The sequence below is a fragment of the Pleurodeles waltl genome, chromosome 1_1, assembly GCF_031143425.1.
Source record: "Pleurodeles waltl isolate 20211129_DDA chromosome 1_1, aPleWal1.hap1.20221129, whole genome shotgun sequence".
NCBI lineage: Eukaryota > Metazoa > Chordata > Amphibia > Caudata > Salamandridae > Pleurodeles > Pleurodeles waltl.
In genome coordinates, this window is record NC_090436.1 from 708,758,574 (window position 1) to 708,781,501 (window position 22,928).

A 22,928-nucleotide genomic window follows, 5' to 3' on the forward strand; every position below is an offset into this window, starting at 1 on the left:
AGTATACATCACTTGTGACATCTTGGTTTGCCCATTCTCTGACTCATCCTTCTCTTATTATAATTTTACCATGTATAGCAAACAAAATGCGTGGTATATGTGGCTACCATACTATCATGGCACTTGGACCAAAGTGCAGCATTAAAACAGTTGTAAATGATTTTAGGTCTCTTTATATTGTAGAAGTCCTATGGTACACTATACAATACATAGAGCAGCATTGAGTTGTAGTGTAGCCATTTTTAATATAGCTTCATGCATGTTAGTTTAACATACTAGGCCGCTGTGCACTTTGCCCGAGATACATTTTATTCAACCTCGCTCTGTTATTTTACAATAACCAGTTTTACGGTCTTGTTTTTATTTCCTTCTATCTCACTGTTTAGCTTAGTTCAGCTGTTGTTTTTCCGCAATGGCTGTCCCGCCGCAACAAGGACGAATGTGGGCGCTCCCATCTGCGCAGCTGTGTCGTTAACGCATGATGCAGCACTTTGGAGCAACACTCCTGGAACATTTGGAGTGTGACTGGTCTCTGTCATTCAGACCGGTTTTGGATTGTGAGCAGCCCGTGGTTCAGTGCTGTTGGTGCTCTTTTGAACATGCACCGGACGTTTGTCTCTCACAGCAACGCCCCCCATTGATTGATGCTGATCTGTTGATGTTCTTGATTAGGGTTCATTACCAGACATGCGTGCTGCGGCTGCGTTTGCTTAGAGAAGCTGATTACGAGATACCCTTCCTGTTGGAAGTTAATATTAACTCGTTTGGAGGCACAGCACGGGATGCTGCCTTGGTTAACACTGGGGCTCTGGAACACACCTGCTCCTTGATAGTTTTTGGCGTGGATTGACCGGTTTTGTCATCTGCAGAGGTGGAGAATCTCCTGCTTTCCATGACTGATGCTTGATTTGGACTTATTCTAAATTGACATTTGTACATTGAATTCGGCGTTTGGTCGCATGCTCATTTTTAAATTTGCTAATTAGTATGCTTGTGTGTCCTCTTAACTTGTTAAAATTTGAATAGGGTTTCAACAATTTTTTAGTTTAGGGCATTTAAGCTTCGACTTAAACCACTTTCTACCGACAAGGGGAGGGTGTAGTGTGGCCATTTTTAATATAGCTTCATGCACGTTAGTTTAACATACTAGGCCGCTGTGCACTTTGCCCTAGATACATTTTATTCAACCTCGCACTGTTATTTTACAATAACCAGTTTTACGGTCTTGTTTTTATTTCCTTCTATCTCACTGTTTAGCTTAGTTCAGCACTGTGTTCTCAAATAATGCATTCTTGATCGCCCTGTGCTTCAGTCAAGGCTACAGTCTGGTACATTGCCGGTAAACGTGGTAGAAGTTTAGTCTCCAGTATTCGTAGAAGATACACATTCATACGTAGGGACATTTTCTTACAACATCTGCGTGTTAATTATAAAAACACTTCTTAGTCCTAGTACAGGTCAGAGGGAGATTCCAACCAGGAACTTACAACTAGATGCTGACTGCCCCGTTGCAGATGCTGATGCAGATTACAGGCCTTTGCTCAGGTGTGAGGGTTGATGTCCTCCCGGAGGAACCTGAAAGGCAGGCTTAGAGCTTCACATGCTGTGCTCAGAATATAACTTAGAGAGAACATAATCTAGTTGCACTATGATAGCCTTATTCTTGTGTTTCACTCTCATCGTTACTATTTCAAACCTACTGTGTTGTGTAGTTCTGGTTATTGCAGCTCACGCTTTGCTATCTAAAATGCAGTCGTTTTATTAAACCAATCTTTAAAACTTAAACTGCCTTTGTCATTTCTATATGAGACCATACTGTGTATGAGAGAACCGGTTGGGACCTGAGTGACCACGACTTCCCTGGGAAGTACTAAAGATGTCATGCGCTCGGCTGCCCAATTGTCTCTTCCCTTCGGGAGAGATGAGACACTGCTTGTTAGCCAGAGCAAAACCCGGATTTAGAGTGACAAGGGTCCTTCACCGTGGGTCAGACTTAGTCCCCCACACTGTGAACTATCTTACCGCTAAAAATCCAGTAGTCTCATTAGGATAATGAGAGCCTACACGACAGAGTCAGCTCCTTGATCATGACTGGGTGGCTTTCTACTCCATCTCAGTTTAATGCCTCTTCATTCTATTCTTGTTTTTGTCCAGACTCTGTAGCATATCTTTTTTATCATTGTTTTGACTGGATGCATGGTATCTTCCACTGCTGACATCAGGACACCATGGGTCCCCTTAGCACCCCCTACTGCAACCATGTGTGCATCGTATCTAAAATATTGGTGCTAACCCTGAACAGTACATAGGGGCCCATTGGTGTGCCCCTCTTATCGCCTACTCTGAGCAAGCCTTAAAAAATGCAGAAAAAAATGACACAAAGAAATCTCTTAGATTTCTTTGCGCCCTTTTTTTGGCCCCCCTAATGGGGGAATGCCCCCTTTGCATGCATTATGCCTAGCGCAGGCATAATGTAGCACAAAGGGATACAAATATGGCACAGGGAAAAGGCCACCTTAGTGCGACCTTAGCGTAAAAAAAATGATGCTAAGGCGGAGCTACAGTGGTGCTAGGCTCTTTTAAATCTGGGCCTATGTTTTTTAGTTTGTGTTTTAGCTGATCTGTCCCTCCCTGTCCTTTATTTACAAGAGATCAAACACGTGTACATGCACAGCGAATATCTTTAAATGCTTTTTCATAAAGTTTAAGAAAAGCCGTTCAAAGATGGAGACCATCCGCATGGATGCATCCCAGCCACCCGGGGAAAATAGCTTTGGCAAGCCCAATAGCTATGTGTCCACACTTAAAAGGCAAGACCTGCTGACTTTGCAAATGCTCGTTATTGTTGTACTTATTATATGGGGAGCGCAGATAGTGCTGCTTTTCTCAGGTTTAGCAGTCTCATGCTCCACCAGCTCCCAGATGGGCAGTGAAAGAGAGTTAAAAAAAATCTGAAAAATCAATAAGCACAAATTCGTTTTTTCTCCTGCTATGAGATCTAAATAGCCACCATCTTATCACAGTGGCACCAGTGTTTGCCACTGCCTTGCATCTCACTTCTGTTAGGACTGCAACAAACATCCTGCAGAAAATGGATTGATGCAGTAATTCCCCTTCATTGTAATGCACATCACTTACCGTTAAGCCACTTTGTAGGCTAAAGTGATACAAATTTTAATCTGACTGCAGCTGAATCGGCTCGCTTTATTATCTGCATTCTATTGAAGGAACACATAAATATGTCTGCGTTATGACTTTGCTGATATTAAAGCACTTGTTGCTTAGTAGTTCAAACATGAATATTTTATATTTTCTGTTCCTTCTATTACATATGGTTAGTCCTGTTTCTTTTTATGCTCGGTTTAAATATAGCTTTCAGTTCACAGGCGACTCAGTGACGAGCTGGGAAACATTTTCTGTAGACAAATCATGTGGCATTTTCCCATTTTTCTGGGTAATGCAATACTGTATGAAAAGTGACTCACCCATCCAAAGAGACAAACCTATTGCCATTTCCATAGTTTTTCGTAGAAGAAATGACCTCATGGCTCCTGTGTTTTGCTACTTAAAACTACACGGTATTTTAATCCTTTCTCCGTCATCTCATTGAAGACTAAGGGCTAGCTGCATACTTATCTACTGCAGCTACTCACAGTCTGCACTACTGAAAAGTGTTAGCTGTACCAGACTTAACGTTAAACTGACGGCCTTCCCTCTTAAAAACATATTAGGGAATTTCATCTACTGCACAAATGCCGTAGTATATGTATTTTCCCATCAAGTTCAACCTTTCCGTCCAAAATGCAAAGGCCATTGCAGTTCTACTTGTAGTCATGTATATTTGCGAAATTCAATGGGCCCGAGTCACAGAAAAGTAAAAACTTAAAAGCATGGGTGAAGATGTACATCTCCGACAGCACAGGCTAATATAGAAAGTGCCCGAATCATGCAAAAAAAACCGTAAAAATATGGGTGGAGATTTACACCTTTGTCTGAACGTACTCTGTTTTTTGTCGAATCATAGATACCTGCAGAAGTAATCCTGGAAGACTGTTCCAGGCAAAGGTTTTCATGCTTGCTACTGGGAATGTCATGTGATATCTCCTACAGCCTTCTTTCCTCTGTGTGGAAATCTAAATGGTATAGATTTCCACAGGGAGGAATGGTGCTTAATGTCCAGATACATATGTTTTTTTTTATTTCCCTCCCCCACCCCACCAAATTTTGATGAGATCTGTTCCTCTTCCCATTCTTGAACTGGATAACTTTTCGACTATTTATAGCATGGGAAGGGGTTGGATCTGAGTTTGAGAATGTTTACAAATGTATAGGCCTGTGGGCATTCACAAACTCAGGGCCTGTTTAAGATACTGTTGGATGAGTTACTCCTCACAATGGTGGTGGCTATCCCCCTCCCGAAATCCAAATCCCATAGAAAATAATGGGATTTAGATTTCGGTGGATTGTGTATCAAATCTTTCACCCATGTGACAGAGTAACCCATCCCTAATATCTAAATCAGGCCCTTACTGTGCAAACCATGCCTTGTAACACTCACTTCCAACTGCTTGTGTATCATGTACTACTAAAGATATTTCTACACTTGTGGTGGTGGAATCCACAATAGAAAATACTTTTACGAATACAAGGAATCGTTTTGTGAATTCCTGGTGGGGGTCCATGAGGTAAATTAGGTATTTTGGCCATAAAACTATGTTCATTGATGAAAGAAACATTTGTGAATAGAGTCCATACTGCCTGAGAAGAGACTTTGGCGTTCAGCCACACTTGAGAAAATGGAGTGGGGTCACTGGCAACACTGCACTTTAACCCCTCGGGTGCCCTGGACGCAACGGTTCGTCCTGGGCAGCACTGCTCGGGTGCCCAGGATGTAACCGTTATGTCCAGATAGGGGACCTCGGGGGAAGCGCTAGCGCTCCCCTGGGGGCCTCGCATTCCCCTCACCTGGGCAGGGATGGAAGGAGAATCTCTTCCCCTTTCACCACCGCACCTCCCTTGACCCCCCCAGTGGCATCTGATGACATCAGCACGCGATCACCCCCTGACCTCATCAGAGGCCTACCCTCCGCTCTGAAAGCTGAGCTTCCAGCACGGATCGGAGGAGAAATGCAAAAGCATTTCTCCTCTGATCACATGGAGGGGCAGAGAGAGGCATCAAAGGATGTCTCTCTCTGCATTTCTGCTGCCTGATTGCGATGCGATCGGGCAGCAGGAATGCCCACTAGACACCAGGGAGTATGTTTTTTTTGTTTGTTTATGGATAAGGGGAGCGGCCGCTTGGGCAAGGGCCGCTCACCAGGGGGACAAATTATTTTATGGCTGTTTCTGCCCCCCCACCGGGGGCAGATCGGCCTCCTGTCCCCAGGAGTGGCAGAAACCCCTAGACACTAGGGATCTTTTTTTTTTTTTTTTATATATGTGGGGAGCGACCCCTTAGGCAAGGGTCGCTCCCTGGGGGCAAAACTAATTCTTGGCCATTTCTGCCCCCCTTGGGGGCAGATCAGCCTATTTTCATTAGGCCAATCTGCCCACCACTAGACACCAGGGTTTTTTAATTTTTTGCGTCAATTTCATGCGAGGGGAGGGACCCCTCAGTCAAGGGTCATTCCCCTGGGGGGCCAATTTATTTTAGGCCATTTCTGCCCCCTTGGGGACAGATCAGCCTATTTTTATTAGGCCGATCTGCCCTCAAGGGGGAGCAGAAACCACTTGGCACCAGGGATTTTTTTGCGCCAATTTCACGCAAGGGGAGTGACCCCTTAGGCAAGGGTCACTCCCCTGGTGGGGGCAAATTTATTTTAGGCCATTTCTGCTACTTTGGGGGCAGATAGGCCTGTTTCAATTATATAGGGGCCAAAGTTGTTCTGCCCACCAGTGGGCAGATTGGGCAATTACCCCCGATCAACACCCCAGGGGGCAGGAAGTCTGCTAGATGCCAGGGGATTAAAAAAAGAAATGTGTGGTAGTGGCTACCAACCAGTATGAGCATGGTTATTTCCCAGCCCAACTGAAGGGGGTAACAGTCTTTCACCCCCCCCCCCCCACACACTAAAACATCTTATCCCATGGCAAGCAAGAGGACATTTGATTATTTTGGGCTTTGGTTTTACATTTGAGCCATGAGAGCGTGGCTAACTCTCAAAATCGCCCGACTTGAAATGGTGAGGGTTGCACTTTTTTGGACTTTGGGACGCTGCCATGTAGAAAAATCCACAAGACCTAGACACATCTGAAAACCAAACATCTGGGAGAGTTGATGGTGGTGTGCTGCACATGCACCCGGTACCATTTTCTTATCCACAATACCCTGCAAACCTCCAACTTTGTTGGAAATCACACATTTTTTCCACATTTTTGTGATGGAACCTTCCGGAATCTACAAAATTCCTACCACCCAGCATTGTCTCATCTATATCGACAACAATTCTGCCCCACTTGTCAGCCTAAAAATATTTTTTTTCGAACTGCCCTTTTGGACCCGCTTTGGTTCCCCCTCAGTTTCAACATGTTTTTTTCTCTTCCCTGTCACAGGCAGTTGGCCCACCTACACAAGTGAGGCGTCATTTTTACCAGGAGACTGAGGGGAACGTTGGGTGGTAGGAAATTCGTCCCGGTGCGCTGATCCCACACAGAAATGTGGGTCCAATTAGATTTTTTAGCTAAATTTGTGGTTTGCTGAGGATTCTGGGTAAGAAAACGCTGGGGGATCCACACAAGTCACACCTCCCTGGACTCCTGCGGGTGTCTAGTTTTCAGAGATGTCTGAGTTTGGTAGGTTTCCCTAGATCCCTAGATGGCTGCTGAACCCAGGACCAAAAACGCAGTCCCCACCCCCCCCCCCCACCCAAAAACAGGTAATTTTGTATTTGATAATTTTGATGTGTCCATGTTGTGTTTTAGGGCATTTCCTGTCGCTGGCACTGGGCCTACCCACACAAGTGAGGTACCATTTTTATCAGGAGACTTAGGGGAATGCTGGGTAGAAGGAAATTTGTGGGTCCTCTCAGATTCCAGAACTTTCTGTCACCAAAATGTGAAGAAAAAGTGTTTTTTTGCCACATTTTGAGGTTTGCAAAGGATTCTGGGTAACAGAACCTGGTGAGAGCCCCACAAGTCCCCCATTCTGGATTCCCCTAGGTGTCTAGTTTTAAAAAATGCACAGGTTTGCTAGTTTTCCTTAGGTGCTGGCTGAGCTAGAGGCCAAAATCTACAGCTAGGCACTTTGAAAAAAACACATCAGATTTCAATGTAAAAATGTGATGGGTCCATGTTGCGTTTCCTATCGCGAGCATTAGGCCTACCCACGCAAGTGAGGTAACAATTTTATCAATAGACTTGGGGGAACACAGAATAGCAAAACAAGTGTTACTGCCCCTTTTTCTTTCTCCACATTTTTTCCCTCCAAACGTAAGATAGTGTGTAAAAAAGACATCTATTTGAGAAATGCCCTGTAATTCACATGCTAGTATGGGCACCCCGGAATTCAGAGATGTGCAAATAACCACTGCTTCTCAACGCCTTATCTTGTGCCCATTTCGGAAATATGAAGGTTTTCTTGATACCTATTTTTCACTCTTTATTTTTTCAGCAAATGAATTGCTCTGGGTACCTAGGGTTCTCTCGTAGGGGATTTCCATGTATAGTCATAAGCTGTGAATATTCCCCACCCGTCTGCGGGGATCCCAGAGCACTTTTTCCAATATAACTTCTTAAGTGTCAATGTTCGCCTTACTTCAGACAGGCCTGCCAAGTCACTTAAGAATGTTCATATGCAGCCTAGGGGAAAGGCTACAGTGTCCAAAATTATTTATCCAGTCTACCTTTAAAAGGGACAAATTTGAGATATCTGCATTTAAATGCCTGAATGAATGGTACATTTTGCAGAAAAATTACTTCACAAACTTTTTATATATTGTAAAACACTAATGAAGAAGTGCAGGGCAATGTAGCTCAGAGGCTGCCATAGTAATGAAGAAAAAAGTGACTGTGCCTTTAAGAGCAGCCAGTCCTCCAGTATCCCATCATACCCAGCGAGAGGCAGTTAAACATTTCTGAAAAGTAGCCGAAATTCTGAATTTAGCAAGGGGTAATTTGTGTAGATCCTACAAGGTTTTCCTTCAAAAAATAACAGCTGAAATGAAAAATATTGAAATTGAGGTGAAAACAACAGCCATTTTTCTCCACGTTTTACTCTGTACATTTTTCCTGCAATGTCAGATTTTTTAAAGCGATATACCGTTACGTCTGCTGGACTCTTCTGGTTGTGGGGATGATTAGGGCTTGTAGGTTCATCAAGAAGGAATAGTTTCTTACCTGTAACTCCAGTTCTCTCGTAGGGGTATTTCCATGATAGTAATAAGCTGTGAATATTCTCCGCCCGTCTGCGAGGACCACAGAGCACTTTTTCCAATATAACTTCTTAAGTGTCAATGTTCGCCTTACTTCAGACAGGCCTGCCAAGTCACTTAAGAATGTTCATGTGCAGCCTAGGGGAAAGGCTACAGTCTCCAAAATTCTTTATCCAGTCTATCTTTAAAAGGGACACATTTGAGATATCTGCATTTAAATGCCTGAATGAATGGCAAATTTTGCAGAACAATTCCTTCACAAACCTTTTATTTATTGTAAAACACTGATGAAGAAGTGCAGGGCAATGTAGCTCATAGTAATGAAGAAAAAGGTGACTGTGCCTTTAAGAACAGCCAGTTCTCCAGTATCCCATCATGCCTAGAGAGAGGCAGTTACCCCAGTTCTTTTTTCTGGCTCCTGCTGACAGTACCCTGGAGCATTGAGCTCGACCTATTTAGTTTTTTTTCTTCAAAAATACAGTTTACATTTCGAAAAGAACTGCTACATTCGACGTGTTTTGACTTTCTCTCTAGATTTTTGTCATTTTTTGTCATTTTCTGACTGGACTTAAGGCTTTCTTACCACAAAAATGCTTTCTCTATTTGACAAATCTCCAAAATGTAGCAGGAAAAAGGCCAAAACAGACCCCCACGAGGTCTACATCATCTGTCTGCCGTCTTCTCATATACCTGTCTCCTGTAACATCTGTAAGACATTTTCCAGGCGCACCCTGTGCGACAGGGAGAAGATTTGCCTTCAAGGGAAAGCGGAGAGACGACGCCAGGAAACCAGTGGGACCTCTGAGCGAGGGGAATGTCAGTCTTCCACCAGGGCTCTTACCTCAGCCTCCAGTGGTCGTGGGAGGTCTGAGAGGCGTTCTTCTACCAGAAAACGCTTTAGGTCCCGGTCGACGGCGAGGAGATCGCCGTCAAGGAGGTCGAGAGGAGGTACGGCGCCTACAAGTCTGGCTCGACGTTGCTTAAGCGTCGCCGTTCGTCGTCAAGACACCGCACGACGTCGAAGACTCCACGTCCCACGATGTCGAGAAGCATATCGACGTCATTGGAATCGACGTCGATACGAAAATGCATACAGCATATTTCGACGTTGAGGTCCCACTCAAGACGTCAGAGAAGATCGGCGTCGGGGAGTCCATCGACGTCGAGGAGGCCATCGACGTCGAGGAGGCCGAAAAGGAGAAGGATTTATTTGTCATTGGAATCACACCATTCTCCTTCTATAGTGCCTATTCCTTTGTCGCCTTCTCCTCAGGCCTCTCCTACAGCAACACCATTGCAGCCATCTGACCCGATTCTTCCGGCACCACTTCCAGTGCCTCAAGTGCCTATCAGTGTCCCAGCCCCTAGGCCGCGCGCTACATCACGCCATCGGTCTTGACATGACCATCAGTCATCAGGCCGTTCAAGGTCACAACACTCTCACCGTAGATCTAGCCATAGTTCAAGATCACGTGATCATCAGAGAGATTCTTCGTCCTCTAGCAGAGATTACTCCCCTACCTTATCGGATACCCCTCCACCTCGGTCTTCACCGGTGGATGATATCAATACATTTCATGAAGTTCTGGTAAGAGGTGCGACAAAACTTAACATTCCGATGGCTACCTCTACACCTACTACTTCGATTATATTTGAGACTCTCCAACAGCGTATAGCCGCCAGACCTTTGCTACCTCTGGTACCTGGCCTTTTAGAACCTTCTATGGAAGTCTTCCTTACACCGGCTATGACCAGACCTGCTCCCACCAGACTACAGAAAAAGTGTCATCCTCCAGAACAAGACCCTTTGTTTCTACGTTCTGACCCTCCACCTGATTCAGTGGTCATACTGGCTGCTCGCAAATCCCACACAACATCTCTGTCTTCCACCTCTCCTCTGGACAAAGAGAGTAAGAAGGTAGATTCAGCAGGCCGCAAAGTCTGTGGTTCGGCCGCAACCTCCATGAAGACGGCAAGTGCAACAGCCCTTTTGGGCAGATATGACAGGTCCTTGTGGGATTCCCTTCTCCAGTTTGCAGAGCATCTTTCAAGAGATCATAGGGAGGATTTTATGGAGATAGTCCAAGAGAGTGCTATGGTCTCAAATCAGATCATCAGTGCAGCAGCGGATTCTTCATTGCTCTCCGCGCATACATATTGCCACAAAGTGACACTACGGAGACATTCATGGCTGAGGCTTACTTCACTGAAACCGGATGCTCAGCAGCGCATTTTGAATCTGCCATTTTCAGGCTCCACTCTATTTGGCTCCCATGCCGATGATTAGATGGCAAGGATGAAGGCTGAGGTGGACACGTTAAAGGCAGTGGGTCTTGGAAAACCCAAAGAGCAAAGAAGGCCCTTCCGCCGAAATCCACCACTTCTCATCTCGACCTCCTAAAGGCGGAGGTTTCCATCCACCTAGAAAAGAAAGCAGGGGAAACCATTCCCCTCAATCAGCGGAGGAAGTGCATTTACTCCAAGTATTTTCTCATTCCAAAGAAGGACAAGAGAGAGTTCAGACCCATTCTAGATCTCAAAATTGCCAACAAATGGGTCCGAAAGGAAAAGTTCAGGATGCTATCCTTACACCAGATATGCCCTCAGATTCAACAAGGGGACTGGCTTTGTTCAGTAGACCTTCACGATGCTTACTTTCACATCCCCATCGCGAAAAAGCATCGGAAGTTCCTGAGGTTTGTGGTGGGTCAAGATCACTTCCAAAACACCGTCCTACCATTCGGTCTCAAGTCAGCACCCAGAACCTTTTCCAAATGCATGGCTGTGGTGGCAGCACTTCTTCGAAGACATTGGATCTACATCTATCCATGCCTGGACGACTGGCTAATCAAAGCATCCACCCGTGCAGAAGCCCAACTCCATTTCCAGTGGACCTGCGAGCTCCTTTATCGGCGAGGCCTTCATGTCAATTTTCAAAAGTCAATGATAGTTCCTGTCTGGAAGTTACACTACTTAGGAGCTACCATAGACACTACAGGCAAAAGTGTGTCCTTCAGAGGAATGATGCTTATCCATTCTCCAGAAGTGTTGAGCAGTCCAAACTATGGCCCTCATTCTGACCTTGGCGGGCGGCGGAGGCCGCCCGCCAAAGTCCCGCCGTCAGGTTACCGTTCCGCGGTCGAAAGACCGCGGCGGTAATTCTGACATTCCCGCTGGGCTGGCGGGCGGCCGCCTTCAGGCCGCCCGCCAGCCCAGCGGGAAAGAGGCTTCCACGATGAAGCCGGCTCGGAATCGAGCCGGCGGAGTGAAAGCTGTGCGACGGGTGCAGTTGCACCCGTCGCGTATTTCACTGTCTGCGCAGCAGACAGTGAAATACTTGTAGGGGCCCTCTTACGGGGGCCCCTGCAGTGCCCATGCCAGTGGCATGGGCACTGCAGGGGCCCCCAGGGGCCTCGCGACCCCCCCTACCGCCATCCGGTTCCCGGCGGTCGGACCGCCAGGATCTGGATGGCGGTAGGGGGGGTCGGAATCCCCTCGGCGGCGCAGCAAGCTGCGCCGCCTTGGAGGATTCAATGGGGCGGCGGGACACTGGCGGGAGACCGCCAGTGTTGCCGGTCCGACCGCGGCTTTACCGCCGCGGTCGGAATCCCCATTGGAGCACCGCCGGCCTGTCGGCGGTGCTCCCGCGGTCCTCCGCCCTGGCGGTCTTTGACCGCCAGGGTCAGAATGACCGCCTATGTGTCACCCAACAGTGCGCACTGTCTCTTCCCTTCTCGGCTCCATGGCCTCCTGTATCTTTCTGACACCCAACGCTCGCCTTCACATGCGACCTCTTCAGGAGTGTCTGGAGGACCAATGGAGTCAACTGTCGGGGAACTGGGAAGATCGGATTCGTCTGTCCACCCATGCAACCAGATCTCTCGCTTGGTGGTGTTCTCCAGACAATCTCCTAAATGGGATACCTTTTTGTCCACAGTCTCCAGCACAGACTATTGTGACAGATGCCTCTCTCCTCAGATGGGGAGCTCATATGGGTCACCTACAAGCACAAGGTCTCTGGTCTCCCAGAGAGTCGTCATACCACATCAATCTCCTTGAGCTCTGTGCGGTGCACCTAGCTCTCAAGGCCTTTCTTCTGTCATTCACCACCAACAACTTGCTTGTACAGACAGACAATACTATCACCATTTACTATCTGAACAAGCAGGGGGGCACCAGATCCAGAGTCTTGTCTCAAGAGTCCCAGACAATATGGCACTGGCTCCTAGCCAGGAAGTTGAACATAGTGGCAACCCACCTTCCAGGGGCTCAGAATGTACAAGCGGATGCTCTCAACAGACTTCTCGAAGAGAACCACAAGTGGGTGCTCAACGAAGATGTCGTCCAAGATATCTTCTGTTTGTGGGGCACACCTTCTATTGACCTCTTCGCCACAGAAGAAAACAGAAAATGCCACGTCTTCGCCGGCAGGTTTTACCACCCAGAATCGATGAGGAATGCTCTGTGGATAGACTGGTCCAACAAATTTCTGTACACCTTTCCACCAATTCCACTGATCTCAGCAGTCCTCCTCAAACTCTCAATGACTTCAGACACATTGATCCTCATTGCACCAGAGTGGCCGAGACAGTGGTGGTTCCCAGACCTTCTTCACTGGTCACACCGTCCACATCTCAGGCTACCATGCAGACCGGACCTCCTGACGAAGTTCGGAAAGCAAATGAGACGCCCCAATCTCTCCTCCTTGAATTTGGCAGCATGGCTCCTGAGTTAGTCCAGTACGGACACCTAAATCTTCCACAGGATTGTATGGAAATCCTAAAGGAGGCAAAGCGGCCATCTACCTGTACAGCATATTCCTTCAAATGGAAGAGATTCTGCATCTGGTGTTCTTCTACGGGGATAGACCCTACACCTTGCTAGGAAGATGTCATTCTTCCATACTTGTTACATTTGGCTCAATCTGGTCTGCAACTCTCTTCCATAAAGGTCCATTTGGCAGCTTTGACTGCAGACAGAAAAAGTCCTTCGCAAACCTCTTTCTTTAGGATGCCAGTCATCAAAGATTTCCTAGAAGTGTTAGAGAAGGTTTTTCCTCCAGTTAGGCGTCCTTCCCCACCATGGGAACTTAATGTGGTCATTTCGAGGCTCATGAAAACTCCTTTTGAGCCCATACACAAGGCATCTCTCCAACATCTAACTTGGAGAACTGCTTTCCTTGTGGCAATCACATCAACACGAAGGGTTAGCGAGATTCAGGCCCTCTGTACCCACGAACCTTACACAGTATTTCACTCCTCCAAGGTAGTACTGCGTACACATCCTAAATTCCTACCCAAGGTTATATCTGATTTTCACGTCAACCAGTCGATTTCCTTACCAACTTTCTTTCAAAACCCATCTACTCCAGCAGAGAGAGCTCTCCATTCTCTAGATTTAAAGAGGGTGTTAAAATTTGGGGATACTGGAGGACTGGCCGCTCTTAAAGGCACAGTCACTTTTTTCTTCATTCCTATGGCAGCTTATGAGCTACATTGCCCTGCACTTCTTCATCAGTGTTTTACAATATATAAAAAGCTTGTGAAGGAATTTTCTGCAAAATTTGCCATTCATTCAGGCATTTAAATGCAGATATCTCAAATTTGTCCCTTTTAAAGATAGACTGGATTAAGAATTTTGGACACTGTAGCCTTTCCTTTAGTCTGCATATGAACATTCTTAAGTGACTTGGCAGGCCTGTCTGAAGTAAGGCGAACATTGACACTTAAGAAGTTATATGGAAAAAGTGCTCCGGGGTCCCCGCAGACGGGCGGGGAATATTCACAGCTTATTACTATCATAGAAATACCCCTACAAGAGAACTGGAGTTACAGGTAAGAAACTATTCCTTCTTGATGACCCTAAAAGCCCTATATATCCCCGCAACCAGAAGAGTCCAGCAGACGTAACGGTATATTGCTTTAAAAAATATGACATCGCAGGAAAAATTTACAGAGTAAAACGTGGAGAAAAATGGCTGTTTTTTCACCTCAATTTCAATATTTTTTATTTCAGCTGTTATTTTTTGTAGGAAAACCTTGTAGGATCTACAAAAATTACCCCTTGCCGAATTCAGAATTTCGTCTACTTTTCAGACATGTTTAGCTGTCTGGGATCCAGCATTGGTTTCACACCTATTTCTGGCACTAACTGTAAGGAGGCTGAAATCACAAAAAATTGTAATAATATGGTATGTCCAAGTAAAATGCCAAAATTGTGTTGAAAAATTGGGTTTTCTGATTCAAGTCTGCCTGTTCCTGAAAGCTGGGAAGATGGTGATTTTAGCACCACAAACCCTTTGTTGATGCTATTTTCAGGGGGAAAAACCACAAGCCTTCTTCTGCAGCCCTTTTTCCCATTGTTTTTTAAAAAACAATATTTTTTCTGTATTTTGGCTAATTTCTTGGCCTCCTTCAGGAGACCCACAAACTCTGGGTACCTTAAGAATCCCTAGGATGTTGGAAAAAAAGGACGCAAATTTGGCGTGGGTAGCTTATGTGGCCAAAAGGTTTTGAGGGCCTAAGCGTGAACTGCCCCAAATAGCCAAAAAAAGGCCTGCCACTTGAGGGGGGAAAGGCCTGGCCTCAAAGGGTTTAAAGCAGTTTAGTACACATTCTAATGCACCATAAAGAGGCCCACAATCAATACAACACATACACACTCATACAAAGCACAACATTCTATGTTTAGCACTTCCACTTCTTGTACCAGATGGTGATAGTGCACTGTCAATTATAGAGCAAGTAAGTATTGTGCAATTATAGAAGAACACATGGATGTTAATGCCTTTCAGATGAACGTATACAGGTGCTGAAATGTGTTGGATTTCTAATGCTTTGGATTGCCTTTCATGTTGTAACTGTCCTGTTACAGGTTGTTTCCACTTCGTGTTGCCAACAATATTGCATTTTGTTTACACTGACTTTGTGCTGTTGAACTGAGTAGTATAACGTGGTGATATGCTTAGTGTGTGGTAGTGTAAATTGTAGAGGTGTGAGTGTTATTGTACTCCATGCGGTCTGATATTGGTGTGTGTGGCATGAAGAAGTATTCTTAGGTATAGTATGAAATGAGAAGTTATTGGTGGTGTTAATGTGCTATAGTAAGTATGATATGGTGTGTCAAAATATGTATGACCTCAATCTTGTGTGCAGATGTGTTTACCAAAGACTCGATGGCTGAAGAGGGGTGTTTTGGAATTAAGTAGTGCAATATGATGATACAATCAGTGATCAGCAAAGGTATTTGGTGTGTGATGGAGCGTCACATTCAGTAGTGGTGCATTATGTATCGGATTGTTATTGTGTTTTTGTGAGGTATAATGTCATGTGGAGAGTAGTGTTGTGTTGCCTAATGTGTTAAGTAGGTGAAATGTTTGGAATGTTGTTAGAAATGGGGTCTTTGGTTGACAGTCAGGTTATCCCCTGTTCAAGCAAGGACCCTCACTCTAGTCAGGGTAAAAGAGAATCACCCTCAGCTAACCCCTGCTTACCCCCTTGGTAGCTTGGCAGAGCAGTAGGCTTAACTTCAGAGCGCTAGGTGTAAAGTATTTGTACCAACACACACAGGCCCTCATTCTGACCCTGGCGGTCTTTGACCGCCAGGGCGGAGGACCGCGGGAGCACCGCCGACAAGCCGGCGGTGCTTCAATGGGGATTCCGACCGCGGCGGTAAAGCCGCGGTCGGACCGGCACCACTGGCGGGGTCCCGCCAGTGTACCGCGGCCCCATTGAATCCTCCGCGGCGGCGCAGCTTGCTGCACCGCCGCGGGGATTCTGACCCCCCCTACCGCCATCCAGATCCCGGCGGTCGGACCGCCGAGATCCGGATGGCGGTAGGGGGGGTCGCGGGGCCCCTGGGGGCCCCTGCAGTGCCCATGCCACTGGCATGGGCATTGCAGGGGCCCCCGTAAGAGGGCCCCTAAATGTATTTCACTGTCCGCTGCGCAGACAGTGAAATACGCGACGGGTGCAACTGCACCCGTCGCACAGCTTCCACTCCGCCGGCTCGATTCCGAGCCGGCTTCATCGTGGAAGCCTCTTTCCCGCTGGGCTGGCTGGCGGTCTGAAGGAGACCGCCCGCCAGCCCAGCGGGAAAGTCAGAATTACCGCCGCGGTCTTTCCACCGCGGAACGGTAACCTGACGGCGGGACTTTGGCGGGCGGCCTCCGCCGCCCGCCAAGGTCAGAATGAGGGCCACAGTAACTTAATGAAAACACTACAAAATGACACAACACCGGTTTAGAAAAATAGGAAATATTTATCTAAACAAAACAAGACCAAAACGACAAAAATCCAACATACCCAAGTCAAGTTATGAATTTTTAAAGATTAAACTCAAAAATAGCGCTTAGAAACAAAAATGCTTCAATGAGATGTTAACACGGCGTCGTGACGGAGTCGTTCCCAACAAGCCGACACCAGTGGCGCCAGACACGGAGTCGTGTAGACCCCCAAGTACAGTACCTTTGGTGAAGAGTGAAAACAAGCCGATGCGCGAAGTCGGGGATCGCGGCGTCTGTGCGAAACGTTGAATCTGCGCACTTCGAGCAGTGTTGGTCACGACGTGGGGCGGCGACTTCCATGGAGTCGCGGATTTCAGCGGGGCTGCTGCGGCGTCGGGCCTGCGGAGACCGTCGCGTTCCAGCGAAGGTCACGGCGTCAGGTGCAGGCGGCGTTACCGGATTCAGCTGCGGCGCCGGTCCGAAGTCATCCGAAGTCGATTTCCTTGGATTCCACCAGCTTTCCTTTCAAGGGCCCAGGGACTGGATAGGGCACCATTTGTCGGGGCAGGAGTCTCTCCAGAGACTCCAGGTGCTGGCAGAGAGAAGTCTTTGCTGTCCCTGAGACTTCAAACAACAGGAGGCAATCTCTAAATCAAGCCCTTGGAGATTTCTTCACAAGATGGAAGGCACACAAGTCCAGTCTTTGCCCTCTTACTCTGGCAGAAGCAGCACTGCAGGAAAGCTCCACAAAGCACAGTCACAGGCAGGGCAGCACTTCTTCCTCAGCTATCAGCTCTTCTCCAGGCAGAGGTTCCTCTTGGTTCCAGAAGTGCTTCTAAAGTCTGTAGATTTGGGTGCCCTTCTTATACCCATTTTAGTCTTTGAAGTCACCTTTCTTCAAAGGGGACTCACACCTACTTGTGAAATCCTGCCTTGCCCAGGCAAGTCATCAGACACACAGCAGGGGGTTGGAGCCGGCATTGTCAGAGGCAGGCACAGTCCTTTCAGATGAGAGTGACCACTCCACCCTCCTAGCAGAGATGGCTAATCAGGAAATGCAGGTTACACCCCAGCCCCCTTTGTGTCACTGTCTGGTGTGAGGTGAAAAACAACCCAACTGTCAAACTGACCCAGACAGGGAATCCACAAACACGGCAGAGTCACAGAATGGTTTAAGCAAGAAAATGCTCACTTTCTAACAGTGGCATTTTCAAACGCACAATCTTAAAATCAACTTTACTAAAAGATGTATTTTTAAATTGTGAGTTCAGGGACCCCAAACTCCACATGTCCATCTACTCTCTAGGGGAATCTACACTTTAATCATATTTAAAGGTAGCCCCCATGTTATCCTATGAGAGAGACAGGCCTTGCAACAGTGAAAAACGAAGTTGGCAGTATTTCACTGTCAGGACATATAAACCACATTACTATATGTCCTACCTTATCCATACACTGCACCCTGCTCTTGGGGCTAACTAGGGCCTACCTTAGGGGTGCCTTACATGTAAGAAAAGGGAAGGTTTAGGCCTGGCAAGTGGGTACACTTGCCAAGTCGAATTTACAGAGTAAAAATACACACACAGACACTGCAGTGGCAGGTGTGAGACATGATTACAGGGTTACTTGTGTGGGTGGCACAACCAGTGCTGCAGGCCCACTAGTAACATTTGATTTACAGGCCCTGGGCACCTTTAGTGCACTTTACTAGGGACTTAACAGTAAAACAAATATGCCAATCATGGAGAATCAATTACGTACACATTTTAAACAGGAGCACTTGCACTTTAGCACTGGTTAGCAGTGGTAAAGTGCCCAGAGTAACAAAAACAATAAAATCAGAGTCCAGCACCCATCAACAACCTGGGGAACAGAGGCAAAAAGTTAAGGGAGACCACGCCAAGGATGAAAAGTCTAACAAATGTGTTATGCAGTATTTGAAGAGTGGCATTGTATTGTGTGGCTTGAGGTTTTTTTTGTGGAAGAGTTCTTTTGTGGTGTATTTCATAATTTTTATGGTCATTAGTAGGGTTGCAAATTATGCTGGAAGGATAGTGTGCCTTGGGTGGTATTGCGGAGTGATTTGATGTACTGGGTATATTTGCATAGAAATCATCATCCAAGTGGCTTGTGTGACATAGCTTTTATTAGGTGTGCTCCAAGAATTTCGACCCCAAAAAATCAATGGGGCACAATATTAAGGAAACAATATTGAAAATAAATATCAACAGGTAAGTAAGGCTAGATTTTATATACCTAACTTCGCATATGTGCACCTCTGTTGTACATATACCTTCAAGGTATGTAGGTGTGGAGTTCAGAATAGTAAATCTATGCACTTACTTTCTGATATTTTGTCCCTTGATATTCTTGTACCACAATATTCTGGGGGACAATATTCAGTGGTGTAATTGTTTTATTGCATATAAATGTGGTGTTACTTGTGACACAGGCCTCGCTAGATATTAACCTGAGTATTGTTGTGCATGAAGCATACTATGGAGCATAATAGTAATTTATGGGACAACACAGGTGTGTTTAATACTAGCATGTACACAATCTTTCAAGATTTTATAATTATGTGTGATTAATAATCACATATGTTTCTGTAGCTCTTGTTAGCAAATCAGGCAAAGGATTTTCCCACTCTCTACAGAGGCTAACTAACCTTTACTGTGGTTAAGCTGCCTTGCTCAGTTCTGTTTCAGAGGAACTGACAAGATACAATAGCAGTGGCTTCAGTGTAGTTCCAGAAATCTGAACGCAAGTATTATTCATCTTTTATTGTAACTGAAACTAGAGTAGAGCTTGAGCCGACCTCTCTTCACTCCACCGGCTATCATGAAAGAAAATGGTATAAATGTTACAGGTAATTGGGAAGCGCAAAGTAGAAGGACGGGTTGCTGACAGGATGCTGAGAGCAGAAATTCCGACTTTAGGCCTTATGGCGCAAAGATGTGTGTGGTTATGCATGACCCTGCATAGATAATATAAGTCAAAACAGGCTGTAATCCAGCAACATAGTTAGAGGCTAGATTAATTGATTAGAAATGCATATTGAAATATGATTGAAGTGTATTTACGGTTCACCTTTTTATCCATTTGTTTGCCGAGTTAGTAATAATCATGGAAATAATTCTTACTGAAATTATTTGTAGGACAGTAGTTGCTAATAAATATCAGACTGCGGTAAATACAAATACTTGTGTGTATGTACGTATGTAAAGGCTCATAATGGAGTTTTGCTTTACTCCTAACACCTTTCCTCACAAGAGCATATCTCTATAATTTTTCTTTTTCTCTGAAAAGGTTACAGTTGCCTTCCCTTTGGGGCGTATAAAATCCACTGATTGTGACCCCAATAATTCAGTGAACCTGACACAAGTTTGTAAGCTGTCATGAAGATTGTTACTGTTGCAGCCACAACCAAAAACCAGCAGTTTTACCATATTTTGACTTACATTGTTTTTTACGTTCAGACTTTATACTCTGCCAGGGCTTGACTATATGTCAAAATGGATGTCATTTGATGACATGGAAGCTTGTTATTGCAAATGGGCGGTAGAGACACTGTTTAGCACTTTATGCCCTTTTGGACCCCTGCTATGAGTGAGTTGCCCTACCAAGCCTTGCCAATTGAAGTGTCTGTCAAAAATGAATTTGAGCTGTAATCTCCAGCGTGTACCTTTTTTAATTGTCTTTAATTATCAATTGTGAAGAAAGGATATATAGAAGTGCAACAATCCCTTTGCAAGTCACATGTTCCTCATTAAAAAATACGTAGTAAAGTAGTGCCTCAAACAGTACAAAATTCCTCTTACAACTCACCCACATTCCTAAGGATCAGTAAAGATCGAATATAAACGGACAAAGATCCCCGAATCCCCCTAAAACTATTGTCAATGTTAGTGTTAAGGACAAAACTCAATATGAAAGGACAAATAAAGAGCAAGACTGAATACAAAGTATCACTACAGGACATATCAAAAGAATGATATATATCATCAGCGAATGGAATGTTTGATAACATAGATATTTAATTGCCCATTCCAGTGCCTTAAAGGGTTCTGTTACATCTATATATCATGTGGAACTATAATGGCCTGGTGGATCATCAATGACACATTCCTATCACCCATTTGTCATCCAAAGTGTAAAGCTACAGTGGTATAGGCTCCAGCCTCCAAAGGGAACATGATAGTTTATGGGATAAACAGAGCCACAGAATCCAGGATACAAGGAAGGCCTACTTCCCCAAGGGACAGAGCCAATTGTCATTTACACATCGAGAAATAGCAATGAGTGAGGAGTGTGACTTTGGGAGAGGCTAATTACCAATGAAGTGGGAGAGCCCATCGGTGCAGATCTCTGACTGGGGCCACAAAGGATTCCTTTACTGAGTAAAAGTTCCATATAATTATTAATTCCGTAAATAATCCACTGGCAGTCTACAATTGTGGCTATCTTAGATGACCGATGTGAGCGAGATGGAAGTGAACGTCTCCTCCAGTGCCTGAGGATGCGTTCTTACAGGTGGTAGCACTGTGGTCAACCATCATCCACCGTTGACTGCGTTTTGTGGGCATTACGCTATTCAACATGTTATGTGGAGGTGTCAACCTTATGGAAGGAGAGATAGTCACATCGGCGGTTTTTAACAGGGTTGACCATATCTCGAACTAGTACTGTGAAAATTTGGAACCATGCAAGAGGGTGGGAGCTATGCCCCAGTTCTCTACCCTACATCCTCAACAGTTCTTGTGTTGTAATTTATGCAACCTGACATGTGACCTGTGCCAATTATGTAAGAGTTTAGAGTAGAATCATTTCAGTGTGAATTCCCTTTGAATGGATCCTTGGAGTCCATAAAGGCAAACCAATCCTCTATCAAGTAAGCGTGCCCTGGGAGCATCGGCCAGTGCTGTCTAGTGGCATTTAGTGTAGGGTTTGAGAGAATGGATTTTGTCATAAATGTATACATGCTTGACACTACCGCTCTGTGACTGTCCCATTTTTTGAAGTGTACACGTATAGGGGAGATGTAACAGTAAAGGGGGCCTTGCTCATTCTGTTTCTGATGCAATGAGATAACTCAGCAGTGTATGGACTTTTCTAGCCCATATTCCAATCACAGATCTTGAAAGGGTTTGACTGTGCCATCATTTATTAACTGATCTGCCGAGCATAGCACATTTGACACCTAAAGGATGTATGGCAAAACTGACTTACCTACTCCCGTGCCCTTCTTATCCGAGAGTGAGGCAGAGTCTTGTATCCAAAAATTATCTTTCATCACGACATGGCTCTTCTTCCACATTTGTAATGCAGTCTCAATTATTGGATTATATATTTGAGGTGTAGGTGAGTTAAATTTGTATAGCGTGTTGATACTGGGGGTGCAGGAAAAGATTTCCTTCTCAATTACAGTCCAGATTGGTTGGTCTTTAACAGTTGATCTCCAGTTGGGATAGATGATGGGCTGAGAAGTAGAAGACCACTAGTTTCAGTCTGCTCACATAGGCCCATGTTTATACTTTTTTTGCACCGCATTTGTGTCATTTTATTACTGTAAAGTGGCGCAAACTTACAAAATATAACTGTATTTTGTACATTTGCGCTGCTTTTGTGTCAACAAATGATGCAAATGCGGCGCAAAAAAAGTATAAATGTGGGTCATAGTTTGTTAATCCAAAGACAATGCCTGCCCTGGCCCATATGAAAGAATTATGGTCTGAGTCCAAGCGTGTCATCAGAACCTTAAGGATAGGAATAGGCAGCATATCAATAACATAATGATTGTATAGTGCGGTCACCATCTTCACAACCTGTGTCTGGCCCCATGCGCATATTTGAAGGTGGGACTGCTTTGCAAAATCTAGTTTAGTTTTTTACTGTTGGGGTAATAGACTGTTCTTCTTCATATTGGCTAGGCCAATATTCAATTAGAAGCCTAGATAATATATGCCTATTAGAACCTGTTTCAGGTTAAATCCCTCAATGCTGGCCAGTGGCATGACTGAGGACATAGGCATCACTTTAAACTTCCCCCAGTTTACTATATAACCAGAGAAGCCAGAAAAAGAGTGAGGTACGAAATGAGCAACTGGATACAAGTGCCTGGCTTAGGCGCCACCTTCAAGATGCCATCACCATAAAAAGATGAGTTTTTGTGCTGGCTCTGGTGGGGCCATCCTAAATCTGCTGGGAGTAATGAATGGCAATAGCTAAAGACTCCAATGACAGGAGGTAAGGCAGTTGAGATAGAGGTCAGCTCTGACAGTGTCCCACTTTATTTGTACCTCACGTAAAAGATATCTTGTACCATGCTGATGATC